Here is a 17,492-nt window from a genome sequence, read left to right as displayed (position 1 = left end):
ATCTGAATTTTGTTAGCCTATAGAACTACACTAGCTCCACCCTGACAAATCCCTAAGGCCCCATCCTACCCAACTCTTGCACAACCCAAAACTCTTTCAGCATCAACTAACCTGGGTCTTTGTAAAGGACTGGAGGGACGACCACCACTGTCCCTGTGTTGAGCCCTCCTCCACATAATCAATGGAACCATGTCTTCTGTGTTGAGCCCTTCCCTCACATAGCCAAAACTGAGTCTGAATTCATCTACTGTACACCTGAAAAAAACATAAAATAATATTGAATGTCAACTTTAATTGAAAAATAAAACTAAACAGATTTTATAAAACAGACTTTATGGCATAGATTACAGGTGTATATCATGAAAACCAAGAGCAAGTAATGCAGTTGGTCTTCATGACAGCTGTACTTACTTAGAGTCAAGGCAGAATATGGCCCTTCTAACTTTCTTGTATATCGTGTTCCTTCTCTCTCCCTTCTTTTAGCATAAGATGACTGCCTGTGGTAGGCAGCCTTCAAAAATGACCTCAACGATTCCTACATCTTTATATTTACACCCTTGTGTAATCCCCTATGCCTGAGTATGAGCTGGACCCTGTAACTCACTTCTAATACAGTATATAACAAAAATACTGGCGCGTCACTTCCGGAATTAGCTTAAAGACAATGTGGCTTCCATCTTGCATTTCTACTCCTATTCATTCTGACACCAGCACCTATGTTATGATCTGCCCTATATGGATAGAAAGGAACTGATGGAGGCCTCCAACAGCAGCCTGTGAAAGACAGAGACCCTGCGTTCAACAGCTCCATGAGGACCTAACAATCCTGTCAACAATCATAGTAGAGACAGTGAAATTGAAAATAGATTCTAACTCAGGTAAGTTTGCAGATAAGCCGGGAGAACTGGCCAACATCCTGATGGGGACCTTGTGAGGAATCCCAAGTTAGGGGCAGCTAGCTATTACACACTCAGATTCTGAACCTACAATAAATAAGATGATAAATGTTTGTGGTTAAAGCCATTAAATTTGAGAGGAAATAAATTTATGTGTAGATCAGTGGTTTTCACCTTTTTACACTTGAGGACCAGTGAAAATGAGAGAATTGTTTTGGGGACCACTGAGGCAGAAATCACCCAAGACTAAGTGAATTTGATTAGGTCATTGAGTCTATTACCTTCACCCAACATCAAAGTAGTAAACTCTTTGTCAGACGAGCACAAAACTTCTGGCAGACCCATCTGCAACCAGCAGTTGAAAAATATTGATTTGAGTGATTACCAGGATGAAGCTTACACACTGGAAAAACCTGGTTCGACCAATATTGAACAACCAATCTTAACACTCTCAATGCAAAGATGCAGGTTTAGGATGAACGAGACATTACCAGTAAACATTTTGATTGCCAGGTGTTACAACTAATCACAGCAAAGAAGGTACCACACTGAAGTGTTTCACTTCACATATTTGTTGAGAAGGGGGTCAAAGAGGAGGAGGGGGACAGCCAGTAAAGTCATACTATGGTGACTTCATACCGCCATCCCTCTTCCGGAGAGGAAGCAGTCAGTGGCCTTAGAATAAGCCATTACTCATTTTTTATTTTCTAGAGAAATAGGAGTGCGATGATAAATATAGGCTGGTGCTGGGGAAGAAGGACTCAAAGCCCCCCTCCCAACTTAGAACCCAGCAGGAAGGAGAGAGTGTGGCAGGTAGTCAGACAGACATGACCAGAGCAAGGATGACAGGCCAGGTACAGAGGGTCACCAGGGCAGAAAGTCCTGGGTGCCTAGCAACGAGCAAAACTGGGAAAACAAGGATGTGGCCCCAGGGCACCCTTTCCTCCCCTGGCATATTGCTGGTCACGTAGCTTAGACACCCTGACCTTTCATATCGCTGGTCATGCGAGCCAGACCCTCCTCTGACCATTTATGTTGCTGGTCATGTGGGCCAGACCCTCCCCTGACCTTTCCTCCCTGGTATGTCACTAGTCACGCAGTAGACCCCCCTGGAGGAGGAACAAGAGGCGGAAGAGAGGCCTCATGCGACTCCAATGCGGGCCCTTGCTCCACCACTACCGTAAGCATTAACCTTTAGGGATAACATCTAGGCCTCAGTGCATTTCAGCTTCAGGCACAGAAAAGCAGCAACTCCGTAGCCCAGACGTTTTCAACCTTTTGATACTTGGGGACTGGTGAACACAGGAGTGTTTTCTCAGGGATCATTAAAGCAGAAACCACCCTGAGCCTAAGCAAACTCAACTAAGACCACTGGGTCTATAATCTTCATACAATATCAGGGTGGTTAACTCTTCTGAGGACTGGCACGAAATTCTGGGCAGATCAGTCCCTGGACCACTGGTTGAAAAGCACTGGTACAGACTTGGGCACCATAACAAATTCCTAAATATATGGAATTGGCTTTAGAATCGGGAGGTAGATGAAGGGCAAAAGGATTTTAAGGAGCATGTTCAGAGAAAGCCTAAATTTCCCTGAAGATACTTTCAGGAGACATTGGGACTTTGGAGATGCTGTCAGTGAGGACTCAAAAAAAGAAATTAGGAACAGGAAACAGGAAGAAGCGGGTCTTCATTATATATGAGCAGTGTGCTTAGCAGCACTGTCATGTGTAGTTATATGGAAAATAGAAAATGTTCCTAATAATGTGCATGACCTGGTGAAGCAGACGTCTGAGTAGAATGTTGAAGGTGCCATCTCGTTTCTTCTTGATGCTTATAGTAAAATGTAAAAGGAAAGATAAATAGAGAGAAGGACTGTTAAATAAAAAGAAACCAGGAACTGATGGTTTTATAAGTTTTCAGCTACTTCAGATTGCAAACAGGTCTAAAATTAAGAAATGGCTTTCACTCCAGGGCACTGTCCAGAGACCAGTCACAAGAGAAAGCTGAGGATGTGACTGTCAAGCTTTTTGTTCAGACCTCAGAAGGAACAATGGTGGTGGTAATAGTATTCTTCTGTCACACTGAAGTCTTTCAAAGACATTACGGTGTGCCTTAGAGTCCCTCAAACAACAAACTTTCTAAGAAACTGACCTGCATTGTCCCTCATCCATTTCATCAGAGGCTCAATGTAGAAAAAAAAAATTTTTTTTCAAAGAGATTTATGAGTATGGGTTTTGTCTAATAGTGTGAACTCCGATGACATACATAGAAAGCCCACAATGCGTTTGAGAGAATTCTTTCAGCAGAAACACTGCCTGCTTAGACTAAACGAACAGAAGCAGTAACAAAATGAAAAGAAGCCGTTTGACCTTCAAAATTTCACTGATAGGAAATGGACTGAGAACACTACCCAGTTGAAACACCTTACCTTTCATACATAATGGATGACTCACAGGGAGCCACCAAGAGCCCAGAGAGCAGAGCCAAGGGCCACCAAGAATTATTCTCGGGCCTTGAGGCATAGTCAAGGAATTTCAAATATTTGCTTGTCCAGATTTCAAAATCACCATAAACTCATGACTCCTCTGTGGTGTCCATTCCCTCATGACCTTTCGAACAGGAATGTCTATACCACTTCAGCTATGCCTATCCCACATCTATGCTGTGTATCACGTACACAGCAGGCAGATAATTTGTTCCTTTCGCCTGACATGTTTACAGAGTAAGAGGAACTATACTCATGGAGTGATACTGAAGAGCTATTCTTAAGACACATCATCCCAACCTTAATCTGATTCAGATATAAGGTTCTGGACTTTGAACTGAGGCTGTAGTATCATACTCCTGGATAGGGGTGAGTGTACTTTGCATGTAAGGGGGACATGAACCATTGATGTTCTGAGTATAGATGTGGTAGACAGTCTCTAAAATATTCTGCAATATCTGCCTCCTGGTATTTTTATCCTTGGGCAATCATTTATTCTTGAGTGTGGAATGGACCTAGTCACTTTCTTCTAATAAACAGAATATGGCAAAGGTGATGGTATATCACTCCCAAGATTAGGTTACAAAGAGAATGTAGCTTCCATTTTGCTTTCCCTCTCCCTCTCTCATATTCTCTGATGGACTCCAGCTTCCCTATGGAAAGGCCCATAAAGCAAAAAACTTAAGAGAAGCCTCTGACCAACAACCAACGAGAACCTGAGACCCTCTGTCCAATAGCCCATGAGGAACTGAATCCTACCAACAACCATGTGAGTGTGCACAGAAGCAGAGCCTACCTCAGTCCAGCCTTCAGATGAGATCACAGTCCTGGTCAATCAAGGTGTAAATCACTTTGCAGCTTCGTGAGAGGTAAGGAGGTAAAAGTACACATCTAAGCCATCCCTAGATTTCTGACCCACAGATACCATGTTTTCTGTCTAAAACTGTTAACTTTTAGGTGACTTGTTATGCAGCAATAAATGACTAATACAGTAGCCCAGCCCTGTAGCCCTGTACCTATTACTCTGGCACCACCAACTGATAGGTGTCCCCCTGTCTGATTTCCAAATTCCTGAGAGAAAGGTTCCAATTGGCCCAGCATGGCTTGGTTATCCATCACTGGTACAAACAGCTGTGGCCATGGAGGGAGCAAAGTTGTTTAGTACACTTAACCCTGTGGCTACAGGGGTCTGGTTCTGCGAGGAGTGATCAGTCTCTTTTAAAAGGAGATATACCCCTAGCTGGAAAAATGAAACACTTGGAATAAACAAAGGCTATCCAAAGCAATAAATGATTAACTATGAGCCCCACCTTCCAATCATCTCAAACACAGTCTAGGGCTGCCTAGTGTGACTTTAAAACAACCAGGAAGTTCTGTTACTAGAATTACTCCATAATTTGAATTTTTAAAAAATTCAGCAAGCTAGTTGTTGAGCAGAGTGCTGAGCAAACAATTGATTTTTTTTTAATTTTATTTATTCACTTTTAGAGAGGAGAGAGAGAGACAGAGAGAGAGAAAGGGGGAGGAGCTGGAAGCATCAACTCCCATATGTGCCTTGACCAGGCAAGCCCAGGGTTTCGAACCGGCGACCTCAGCATTTCCAGGTCGACGCTTTATCCACTGCGCCACCACAGGTCAGGCAACAATTGATTGATTGATTTAATTTGTTGACACAACAAGAAAAGGAGGCAGGCAAGTGTCATACTAGCAAACAAATACTCCTCTTTGATTGAAGGCAAAGAAAACCTCTCAAATGTTAGTCCTTTATGGGGCATGACTGCCCCATGAGTAAAAAAACATAAGAAAAATAGCAAAAGTAAGGACTGAAGATACAAAGAGCTAAGAGAAAACATACCTAGAACTAGATCAGAAATGGGCTTTTAAGTCAAGAAGCAATAAAGGACATAACCTGATGATTTATAGCACTAGTTTATACCTAGGAATTTGAAATTAAAGGAAGAAATCTAAACATGAGAGAAAGAAGTTCAAAGATGAGTGCTTCCAATCTGTCGCCAAGTTAAACTGGAAAAGTACTGAAGATTCCTTGGGGTCGTAGCATCAGTAACTGAACAAAGTCAGATGGAGAAAAACTACCATATTTTTTGCTCCATAAGACGCACCTGACCATGAGACACACCTAGGGTTTTAAAGAAGAAAATAAGAAAAAAAAAATATTCTGAACCAAATGGTGTGTTAAAATATTTAATAAGCCCTGGCCAGTTGGCTCAGTGGTAGAGCGTCGGCCTGGCGTGCAGAAGTCCTGGGTTCGATTCCCAGCCAGGGCACACAGGAGAAGCGTCCATCTGCTTCTCCACCCCTCCCCCCCTCCTTCCTCTCTGTCTCTCTCTTCCCCTCCCACAGCCGAGGCTCCATTGGAGCAAAGTTGGCCCGGGCGCTGGGGATGGCTCCTTGGCCTCTGCCCCAGGTGCTAGAGTGGCTCTGGTCGCGGCAGAGCGACGCCCCCTGGTGGGCAGAGCGTTGCCCCCGGTGGGCGTGCCGGGTGGATCCCGGTCGGGCGCATGCGGGAGTCTGTCCGACTGTCTCTCCCCGTTTCTAGCTTCAGAAAAATACAAAAAAAAAAAATTTAATAAAATACCGTATTTTTCGCTCCATAGGACACATGGGTATTTTCCCCTCCACTTTTGGGGGAAAATAAGTGCATCTTATGGAGCAAAAAATACGGTATATAATCATCAGCTGCATAATCCCACCCAATCATCCCCATCCCCAAGCAAAGTTCCTACCCCACATCATTGCTGCAACCCTATTCTGTTCTATTAGTGGGCAATTCACAGTGACAAAACCACCATTACCAGTAATATCAGGAAGAGCTGCTAGTACTGAGTCCTGGCCAAGCCTTAAGCATTGAGGTGAGCACCTTAGCCATATGACACCACTCAATTCTCACAACAATCCTGTAATGTGGACCCCATTAAGTTCTCCATTCAGCACATGAGGAAACTCATCGAAGGCTGAGAGAGATTTATAAAGCCTGCCCAAGGATGCACAGCTGGAAAATAAAGATCTGGAACCTGCAGTAACTTTAAAGTCCACAGCCACCATGATAGACAGCCTCACATGATGTATCATTTATCGAGCATGCATATGCCATCACTGTGCCGACAGGCTCGCTTACATTACCTCATTAGACCAGCACAATGGCCTATACAACAAGTGAGATTACCCCATTTTACAAAAACAAGACTCTAAGTAAAAGCACTGGTCACCAGGCTAGTGTACATCAACCCTTCAGCTAAAAGCAACCACTATTTAAGTCACTAACTCACTAACCTGTGCAAAGTGAAAACTTAATAATAAGAACAAGCTCTGTAAACAATGTGCTTTATGATGACCATAGTTCAGGAGCTGTGATTGTACAGGGAACCCCTAGTTTCAGGGAATACTGAATGCATGGTAAACTATTTCTCTTTTTCTCACTTTAAAGGTGAAAGAGGGTTCCTTCCTGCTGTGTGTCCACTTACACAGCCCCATGCAGAAGCCAATGAGGGTTTCAGGCGTAAGCAGAACAGATGTGGCCGCTGGGGTGGGGTGCGGTGGGGTGGGGTGGGAGACGGTTACCAGCATGCAGACTGTTGTGCTTATGTTGTTCTGTGTTGACATCTGACATGGCTATTCTTGTCTGTGTTTACACATCCCAGTCATTTGGTTCAACCAGACAGGGTTTTATTAATATTATTGATGGTTGCCATAACAACAAGCATGTGACTATACTTTAGCTATGAAATTGTGACAAGTATTTGGTTGATCACAGTCCGTAAATTATATCAGAGGAATGATCTCCAAGGGTGGAGGGAGACGGAGCAGGACACCACCGGATGGACACTTGCTTTGATCTCATTGAGAGAATTTACATTGTGACTGCTCCTGGAAAAAAATGTTTCTTTCCAGAAGTTTCCTCTGGAAAATTGGAACTGTCTGGAGAAAAGCCACCACCAACTCAACCAAAGACCCTCCCTGAGCCATAAACAGCATTCTGAGTTTGCGTCCTCCATGTCCCTCACCGTCCCTCTCCTGGCCTTCTCAGTCCCTTCCAGTTTCATGACTTCAATGGAAATGAGTCAAATACTGAAAACTGGGTGACTTCCCTTTGCTTCTTTCAGCAATTTGACTGGAAATACTTGCTAAAATTTATCCTGGATATTGTGATGGGAGAGAAAGGGCAAGATGGTGGGCATGGAAGACGTGTAACACACACTCTGCCACTAAGGACGAATGTGGCAGGAGGTCCCCAAACTTTTTACACAGGGGGCCAGTTCACTGTCCCTCAGACCGTTGGAGGGCCGCCACATACAGTGCTCCTCTCACTGACCACCAATGAAAGAGGTGCCCCTTCCGGAAGTGCGGAGGGGGGCCGGATAAATGGCCTCAGGGGGCCGCATGCGGCCCGCGGGCCGTAGTTTGGGGATGCCTGGAAGGAGTAGGTGACTCAAGAGGCTCCTGAGTTGTGGGGCTTTCAGTTTTATACCCAGGAAAGGCCAAGGCAAACCAGGACAAGTTAGCGACTCTGTGAAGCGAGTCTGGGAAATCTGCATTACCTACACAGACCTCGTTTCCCTCAACTCTAACAATAAATTACAACTTTTAACTCCTTTGCCTTAATTCATAGTAATCCTTGTGCAGAAGAAGAAAACATGTATGAATTCTTTTAAAAAGAATTATGCACACAACAAATTAAAGTCAATAAAAAAATTTAAAGAGAATTATGCAGATGGCAGGCACTCCTGAGCCTAGAGCACTGACCCCAGAAAGATGGGGCATTGGGTCTCCTCAGTGGAAAACATCACCAACCATGACCCGAGAAGCATAGCTCTTCCCTGCAGTCCATCTGGTGTCTCTGAGGCAATGAGTACCATGTAACAAACTGACTCCTGGAAGCTGTCTAATCACTGCTTTTCAACCTTTTTACACTTGGGGACAGTGAAAAGGGGAGAATTATTTCAGGGACCGCTAAGGCAGAAATTACCCTGAGACTAAAGCAAATTTGACCAGATCATTGGGTCTATAATCTTCATACAACATCAGGATGCTTAACTCTTTTGCAGACTGGCACAAAATTTCTAGCGGACTTGTTCGCAAACCAGCGGCTGAAAGACACTGGTCTGAGTGATTCCCAGGATGGAGCTTACACATTGGAAAAACCTGGTTCGACCAATATTGAACAACCAATCTTAACACTCCCAATGCAGAGATGCAGGTTTAGGTGAATGAGACATTACCAGTAAACATTTTGATTGCCAGGGGTTACAACTTAGACACAGCAAAGAAAGTACCAGACTGAAGTGTTCTACTAAATGTATTTGTTGAGAAGGAGGTCAAAGAGGAGGAAGGTGACAGCCAGTAAAGTCATACTATGGTGACTTCATACCGCCATCCCTCTTCTGGAGAGGAAGCAGTCAGTGGCCTTAGAATAAGCCATTACTCATTTTTTATTTTCTAGAGAAATAGGAGTGCGATGATAAATATAGGCTGGTGCTGGGGAAGAAGAACTCAAAGCCCCCCTCCCAACTTAGAACACAGCAGGAAGGAGAGAGTGTGGCAGGTAGTCAGACAGACATGACCAGAGCAAGGATGACAGGCCAGGTACAGAGGGTCACCAGGGCAGAAAGTCCTGGGTGCCTAGCAACGAGCAAAACTGGGAAAACAAGGATGTGGCCCCAGGGCACCCTTTCCTCCCCTGGCATATTGCTGGTCACGTAGCTTAGACACCCTGACCTTTCATATCGCTGGTCATGCAGGCCAGACCCTCCTCTGACCTTTTCTCCCCTGACCTTTCCTCCCTGGCATGTCACTAGTCACGCAGTAGACCCCCCTGGAGGAGGAACAAGAGGCGGAAGAGAGGCCTCAGGCAACTCCAATGCGGGCCCTTGCTCCACCACAACGGCAAGCATTTACCTTTAGGGATAACATCTAGGCCTCAGTGTGTTTCAGCTTCAGGCCCAGAAAAACAGCAACACTAGTTCTATGGCTTTCAACCTCCTGGAAATAGGAGTATTATTTCAGGGACCACTAAAGCAGAAATCACCCTGAGCAAAAACAAATTCAACAAAGACCATTGATTGGGTCTATAATCTTCATACAACTTCAGGGTAACTCTTTCACAGACCAACATGAAATTTCTGGCTGACAGATCCACAGACTGGTGACTGAAAAACACTGCCATGCTGACAGTAGGACCAGCGGCATTGACCACTGACCGCCTGCCCTGGCACTGACCAATCAGTGTAGACCAGAACCCTAAAAAGACACACTTGGAAATCTGATGAATAGTCTGTTGAGCTCCTTCCCTGACACTCTCTTAAAATCCCACCCTTAAAGAGCCCTCAGAACACCTGACCAGGCAGTGGCGCAGCGGATGGAGCGTCGGACTGGGATGCGGAGGACCCAGGTTCAAGACCCCAAGGTCACCAGCTTGAACGCGGGCTCATCTGGTTTGAGCAAAGCTCACCAGCTTGGACCCAAGGTCGCTGGCTTGAGCAAGGGGTTACTCGGAATGCTGAAGGCCCACAGTCAAGGCACATATGAGAAAGCAATCAATGAACAACTAAAGTGCCACAACGAAAAACTGATGATTGATGCTTCTCATCTCTCTGTGTCCCTGTCTTCTGTCCCTATCCATCCATCCCTCTCTCTGACTCTCACTCTGTCTCTGTAAAAAAAAAAAAATTAAAAAATAAAGTACTCTTTAAAAAAAAAAAAAAAGCCCTCAGAACAGCGGACCCAGTTGGGCATGCCCACACTTTCCCTTCCCCTTAGCAAGTCTTCCTTGTCTTTGTCTCTCTCTCCTAAGCTCCACCGGCTCTCCTTTTGCCTCTGTAACTTGTTTCCTGAGACCATTTCTTCTACCTCTGTGACTGTCTAAATAAATTTTCTCTTATATTTTGAGTCTTGGCTCTGAATTCTTTCTTAGACAGGATTCAAGTACCGAGGTTGCTGAACTGAGGTCCAGTCTGACTCCACCCGCCTAACACCACTTTCATTCTTGCCACCAACAGAAGAAGCAGACAGTCTTCTCCTCCACAGTAGTAGCCCGGGCAACACTATCCAGCCGCTTTTGCTCAGCTCAGTCAATAAAGAAAAAGCCACTCCACCCAAAGCCCTGTTGGAGCTCATGGGCCTTGTGTGAATGAGGCTGAGGAGACAGCTGGGAGGCGGGGAGGCCACACAGACAATCCATCACTTTCCTTTCTGTACCCAGGAAGGCTTGGGGCATGTGATGGGTTGAACTGTGTCCCCCCAAAAGGGTATGTTGACATCCAAACCCCTAATACCTGTGAAATGTGACCTTATTTGGAAATAAGATCTTTACAGATGTAATCAAGTTAAGATGAGGTCATACTGAAGTAGGGTGGGCCCTCATCTAATGATTGGTGTCCTTATAAGAGGAGGGAATTTGGACACTGAGACACACAAGAACAACATGTGATGACAAACACAGAGATTAGAGTGATGCATCTGCAAGCCGAAGAATGCCAAGAATTACTGGCAGTCGCTGGAAGCTACGAGAAAGGCATGGAACAGACTCTCCCTCAGATGGAACCTCTCTGAAACCTTGATTTTGGAATTTTGGCCTCCAAAACTGTGAGAATAGATTTCTGTTGTATTAAGCCACCCAGTTTGTAGCAGTTTGTTATGGCAACCCTAGGACAGGAACACAGAGGTCAAGGGTCTGTCCTGGGCCAAAGAGTCAAGTAGGTACCGCTTGAAACGGAAACTCTTGCCGGATTTACTGTAGTCACCTCATTCCATCTTGCTCACCCTCCTTCTACCCTCTGCGTGTGTGCTAGAGACATAACACTAAAAATCCAAATCCTTCAGTGACCCCCACACCCGGTTTGCACAAGATAAAAGTAGACTGGCAAAGCTCTGCCAGATGTGGACACTGTCCACCTCTGGAGTTCTTTCTCTTGCCTCCGTCTCTGAACTTACAACTCTGCTCCTTTTTCATGCTCTGGTGATTCCACACAGATGTGTTTTTTGCCTGTTGTGAGACTCCACTCAATTATGACCTCCCTAGGTAGCCTACTTTCACCTCAGTAGGTGAAGAATATGCCTAATGTGTGTTTTCTGGTATGGCTCTTCAAAATCCCTTGGAATTTCCTGACAGAAAGGTCTTTGTTATGTGCTAATAAGGTGATTCTTGGAGGGCCCCTGGATAGCTTCAGGATGGGGGCAGGTCACCAGAAGGTTGGGACTTCCAGTCCCCAGACCTCCGGGGAGGGGAGTAAAATGGGAGACTCAATTCAAACATGTAGCCAGATTTAATTAACCTTGCTAATGTAATGAAACCCCAACGAAAACTCTGGTCACCCAAGCTCATGAGGCTTCCCGGCTGACACGCACATTGATGTGCTGGGAGTTACGTTGTGCCCTAAATCCACTAGGACTGGTGTGGAAATTCAGTGCTCCCTCCCAGAATTCATCCTTCTTGTACCCTACATAATAGAACTGTAATCGTAAGTATAGCGTTTCCATGAGTTCTGGGAGTTGTTCTAACAAATTATCAAACCTGAGGGGCTTATGGAAACACCCAAATGTACAGCCAGTCAGTCAGAAAAGCAGGTGACTTCGTGTCCCCCAAAGTGCAGCTAGCATCAGAAGAATACTCTTGCGGAGGACCAACCCTTTAATTTGTGGCGTCTGACACTAATTCCAACAGTTAGCCTCAGAATTGTATTATAATATACCCAGTTGGGTTTGGAAATAGAACCACCTCCTGGTCTTCCCCCTTTACCTCATCTCTAGCTGGTGTTAGAGCCTATGTTGTTTTGCATACCTACCAGGAATCCTCATCCACAATCCATTCATGTTGTTTGAGGCTAAACCCACATTTTTTTCTGTATTTTTCCGAAGTGAGAAGTGGGCGGGGCGGTGGGGGGAGGCAGGCATACAGACAGACTCCCGCATGCGCTCAACCTGGATCCACCCGGCATGCCCACCAAGGGGGGATGCCCAACTTCTCTGGGGCATAGCTCTACTGCAATTGGAGCCATTCTAGCACCTGAGATGGAGGCCATGAGCCATCCTCATTGCCTGGGCCAACTTTGCTCCAATGGAGTCTTGGCTGCGGGAGGGGAAGAGAGAGACAGAGAGGAAGGAGAGGGGGAAGGGTAGAGAAGCCAATGGGCGCTTCTCCTGTGTGCATTGACAGGGAATCGAACCTGGGACTTCCACACGCCAGGCCGACGCTCCACCACTGAACCAACCAGTCAGGGCCCTAAGCCCACTTCTTGAGCTCCAAAGTAATCATTTGACCCAGATCTGGCCAATATACCATTTCCCCAAGTTGCTTTTTGATGGGCATGAGATGCAAGCCAGCACAATGAGACCTGCTTGACAGAAAAGCACCGTCTTTCTATTAGAGTTGCTAAGCAGATACCAGAAACCAGAGCTGCCTCATCCATCTTTGGCACCCCTAGCAGAGACCCTGCCTGAGAATGGTGTCAGCACAAAGAAATAAGAGCTGAGAGAAAATTATCCTGAGTTTTATTTTTTTGTTTTTGTTTTCTGGTTTTCCATATGTTTTTTTCTTAAATCAAGAATGGATAGAGGCCCTGGCCAGTTGGCTCAGTGGTAGAGCGTCGGCCTGGCGTGCAGAAGTCCCGGGTTCGATTCCCGGCCAGGGCACACAGGAGAAGTGCCCATCTGCTTCTCCACCCCTCCCCCTCTCCTTCCTCTCTGTCTCCCTCTTCCCCTCCCGCAGCCAAGGCTCCACTGGAGCAAAGATGGCCCCGGCGCTGGGGATGGCTCCTCGGCCTCTGCCCCAGGCACTAGTGGCTCTGGCCGCAACAGAGCGACGCCCCGGAGGGGCAGAGCATCGCCCCCTGGTGGGCAGAGCGTCGCCCCCTGGTGGGCATGCCAGGTGGATCCCGGTTGGGCGCATGCGGGAGTCTGTTTGACTGTCTCTCCCCGTTTCCGACTTCAGAAAATTACAGAAAAAAAAAAAAGAATGAATAGAACAGAATAATCGAGGATACAGGTACCGGACAAAGGCCAGAAGGTATCTAGGAAAGTATGCCACAGGAAAATTAGGAAGGTTTATTACCTTGTTTCAAAAGCTGCACCTAACAAATACTTTGCTGAGTTTTCCACTGATCCAGCCTCCCCTGCTCTGCCTCTGAACGTGGCACGGTGGGCTTGCCCTGCAAGGATCCCATGCACAAACAGTCTAGTACAGTGGTGCTTAAGTATATTATCCCCAGATGGTCTCATTCCAGGTCTATGCTTGGCTACCTTCATTGTTGTGTGGGGGAGGGCTTCGACTCTTGGAAATCCAGGTAAGAGTTTTTAAGACCCTGAGTATAGATGGCGTGTTTGAAAGCAGAAATACTACAGACTTCCCAGCTATGTTTGTCAGGTTCTTTAATTCAGGCTGGTTTGAGCTAAGTTTTCTGTCTCTTGCAACCAAGAGAAACTGGACAATAATCCATCCTTCCGAAGCACGCATTTCTACCATCACACTCATTATAACTGTTGGTTTGTTGCCTAGCTCAGGAGAAGCGTCTTACTTGTCTTTAATGTCAGCAACATCTGCCTCAACGCCTAGAAAGTAGTGCCCATTACACATTCTTTGAGTGAATGTTGAATAACTTGTCACCTCTTTTACGAGTGTTCGCTTTCTCCCGACATCCTTCCTCCCTTTCACCTTCATCCCCAGCATGGGCTCATTCACAGGGCAACAGGGAAAAGGCGCCAGCCATAAAGCAAAGAACTGAATGTGTGCTCTTTTCCAGATGTGTATGCATGATTCTCTTATCTCTTTCTAGCCTCAGTTTCCTCGTTTGTAAAGTGAACAATATCTGAAGACCCTTCAAGAGAAAACCTTCCATGACTCTAACACCTGTTAAATGAGTCCTTGGAAACTAAACCAGTGGCTTAATTTTAGGGTTAAGCTCTGAGCTTACTCTGGAATAGCTGCATTTTAACAGACTATTCCTGACTTAAGACTGAAAAGCCTTAAGTGACTAAAAAGGTAATGCTCCAGAGGAGGAATAATCAACGAGAGAGAGAGAGAGAGATACGTGACCGCTGTGCCCATCAGTGACCCCCAACATCACATCGTCACACCTTCCTTGGGATTCACTACTGAAACCACTCTTGGAAAAATACAGAACAGGACTAACTGCAGGAGATGGAATCTGATCAAGTCTCTTCAATATGTGCACTACCCCCTTTCCTACTCAAATCATCAGAGCTAGGCCATAACCCAGAACTTGCCCCAAACCCCACTGGTTGGATACGTGCTGATTCCATGGCATTGGCACTGTGGCTCCAAGCTCAAAAAGCAAGCATCTGTTACAAGAGAAAAGATGGGTGATCCAATGAAGAAAACAGGTTAAACTGTGCCTCCCAACTCTCACCAAACAGGAGTAAGACCTAGACCCGCTGTCCACTTAGGGACAGTCACAGGTCTCTAGCTTCTTATGGACGACGGCATCTTTTCTGGCCTGAGGTTATGAGCTGGAATGTCTTTATTTTAGGCAAATTCACCTCCAAGTTAAAGCTATAGAAGAATTTGAAGAGAACCATCAAAAGGGCGTATGTCAGGGGTCTGCTGTTCCCTACCACCACCACCTGCCCACCCAGGATTGACAGGGCATCAGGAAATCATTTATTTCTACAGCTCATGGAGATAAATCCTGCATTAGGAGAGGCAATACACCTCTCTCCAAACAGTACCAGAGTAACTGCATTTGTGAACTGCCTGCTCCTCCCTCCACATAGGCACCAGCCGACATTATTACAGAGATGAAGGTAGCATCTCCCTATAAATCTCGCCTCCTGGGTACAAGCTGTGGAAGGCTACCGGACACCACCACTCCCCACTCTGCAGTCCTTGAGCTACTCCCGCCACCAGTTTCTTCACCAGGCAGTTTCCCAAGAAAGAACCTCTCAGAAAACTCTCAGAGTTCTTAAAATGTTGGTTGCGGACTGCCAAGTTTCTCTTGGCTAAGAGCGCCCCCTGGTGGTGAATGTCGGTTTTCTGGCCTAACAGCTCCACCTCTAGAGGTGTGCTGTCTCCTGACTGGGCTCAACCCTAAATTCTTCCGGATGGACACGTACTCCAGAATCTCTGGGTGGCACAGCCACCCTCCAATACCAAAGTCAGGAGATCTTGGGTCAGGTCCTTGTACTGTTATCCCTAGTGTGTGACTATGGCCTACTCACCTCTCTTGGTCTCACTTCCTATATTAAAAGAAAACAATGCCAACATTAAGATCAAATGAAAAAGCCTCCTACTACACGAAGAACTACTATTTACATTAAAATAAGACTCCATGATAATTCACCAAATACATACTCATCTCAGAATCAAATAGAAAGTTCTTAAAACGTTATTCTTACCCAGATGGTTCCTTCGTGCTTGTGTATGTCACCCTTACAAATCTCGAACACCAGTCATTTCCTTCTGGACGCCTGCCTCCAACCTTCACCGAGTCACTTTTTACTTCATGCCCATGCTGCTCTCCCCGCCTGGTGATTCTGCCTCCAGCTGCCCTTCCAAACCACCCCGCCCAATGATGCTTTATCAATCCTAACGGCTGTGCTCATTGAGTCACTTCCCAACTTTGGAACAAAGGGGAACTGTGGCCTTGAGCATGGGTCTGTGAGGACCGAAGGTGGCATGAACAAGCATGCCACATCCTTCCACCCTGGCTGCCCTGCCGTGATGGGCTTTGTGTCCTTTCCTTTTCTGCAGGCAGTCAGGTAATCCCTGCTAAGGGACACAAGGCTTTCATCATTTGGCCCATGGCTCCCTCTACTACCTCACCATGCTTTGCCCCTTCATATATACACCACAGTCCACCCAAACCAACGTACTTGCAGTTCTCCAAGCACAGTGCTTTATCATGCCTCCCTGACTTTGTGTCTGGACTTCCCCTGCCTAAAGCAAATTCCCCACACTTCTGGTTAATCCTTACCCTCCAACACCCAACACCAGCATGAATTCCTGGAGAACTCCATTCACTCCTCACTCCCAAGGCTCAGTTAGGAATAGCTCCTCTGTGGATCTCAGTGGTTGTCACTATCACACCAGTCACCACTCGGTACTCTAAATTGTCTTTTACTCGTCTATCTTCTCCAATTGCCTAGCACAATACTTGGTATTCACTAGGCCCTCTGCTGGAATTCTGCGTGTGGGTTAGAACGCTGTAACAGGAGATCGGGTCAAGATGGCAAAACAGAAGGACACGGCACTCATCACCTCACATGAAAACATCAAAATTACAACCAAATTATAGAACAATCAGCCTGGATAACCATCTGAAGACCAGCTGAACCAAAGCTCTATAGCTAAGGCTATAAAGAAGAAGCCACATCAAGGATGGGGAGGCACAACGAGCTGGCACCACACCCTCAGGTAGCACCTGAGAATCCAGATGACTAGCTCAGCTGCAGCGGTTACCCCGCCCCAAGAAGTGAAGGGTCTCAGCCCAAGGTAGGGCTCCCCAATGGGGAACTACAGTGTCAGAAGGAGGAGCCCACATACATCATGCTGGGAAAATCAGCCAAGAATTTCACAAATCCGGCTGCAATAGACAGCTGCTAGAAACTCAACTGTCCTCTTAAAGAGTCTGCAAAAACTCTTGCAGGCACTCACCTTGGGCTCCAGCAGATGGACAGAGGCTTGAGGGATGCCAGAGACATACAGGAAGAAACTGAGTTGTGTGGCTTTGTGACAAGAGCTGGAGGGACAGCCACTATTGTCCCTGTGTTGAGCTGTCCTCCCATATGGCCAATGGATTGTAAAACACACACATAGCGGTTAAATGATGTTACTAAATAAAGAATGGGTTAACAATAATATTAAGGAAGAAATAGAAAGCTACCTTGAGACAAATGAAAATGAAAATACAACAACCCAAGAGGACATAACAAAAGTAATCCTAATTGGGAAATTCATAGCAATACAGGTTTTGAACAATCTAAACTTACACCTAAAAGAAGTACATAAAGAACAACAAGCAAAGCCCCAAGTGAGTAGACAACGGGAAATAATAAATATCAAAGTAGAAATGAATAAAATCTAGCCTGAAAAATACAAAAAATATATCAATAAAACCAAAAGCTGGTTCTTTGCAAAAATAA

Source organism: Saccopteryx leptura, chromosome 2 (assembly GCF_036850995.1).
Source record: "Saccopteryx leptura isolate mSacLep1 chromosome 2, mSacLep1_pri_phased_curated, whole genome shotgun sequence".
In the NCBI taxonomy this organism is placed as follows: Eukaryota; Metazoa; Chordata; class Mammalia; order Chiroptera; family Emballonuridae; genus Saccopteryx; species Saccopteryx leptura.
This window is presented reverse-complemented; position numbering follows the sequence as displayed.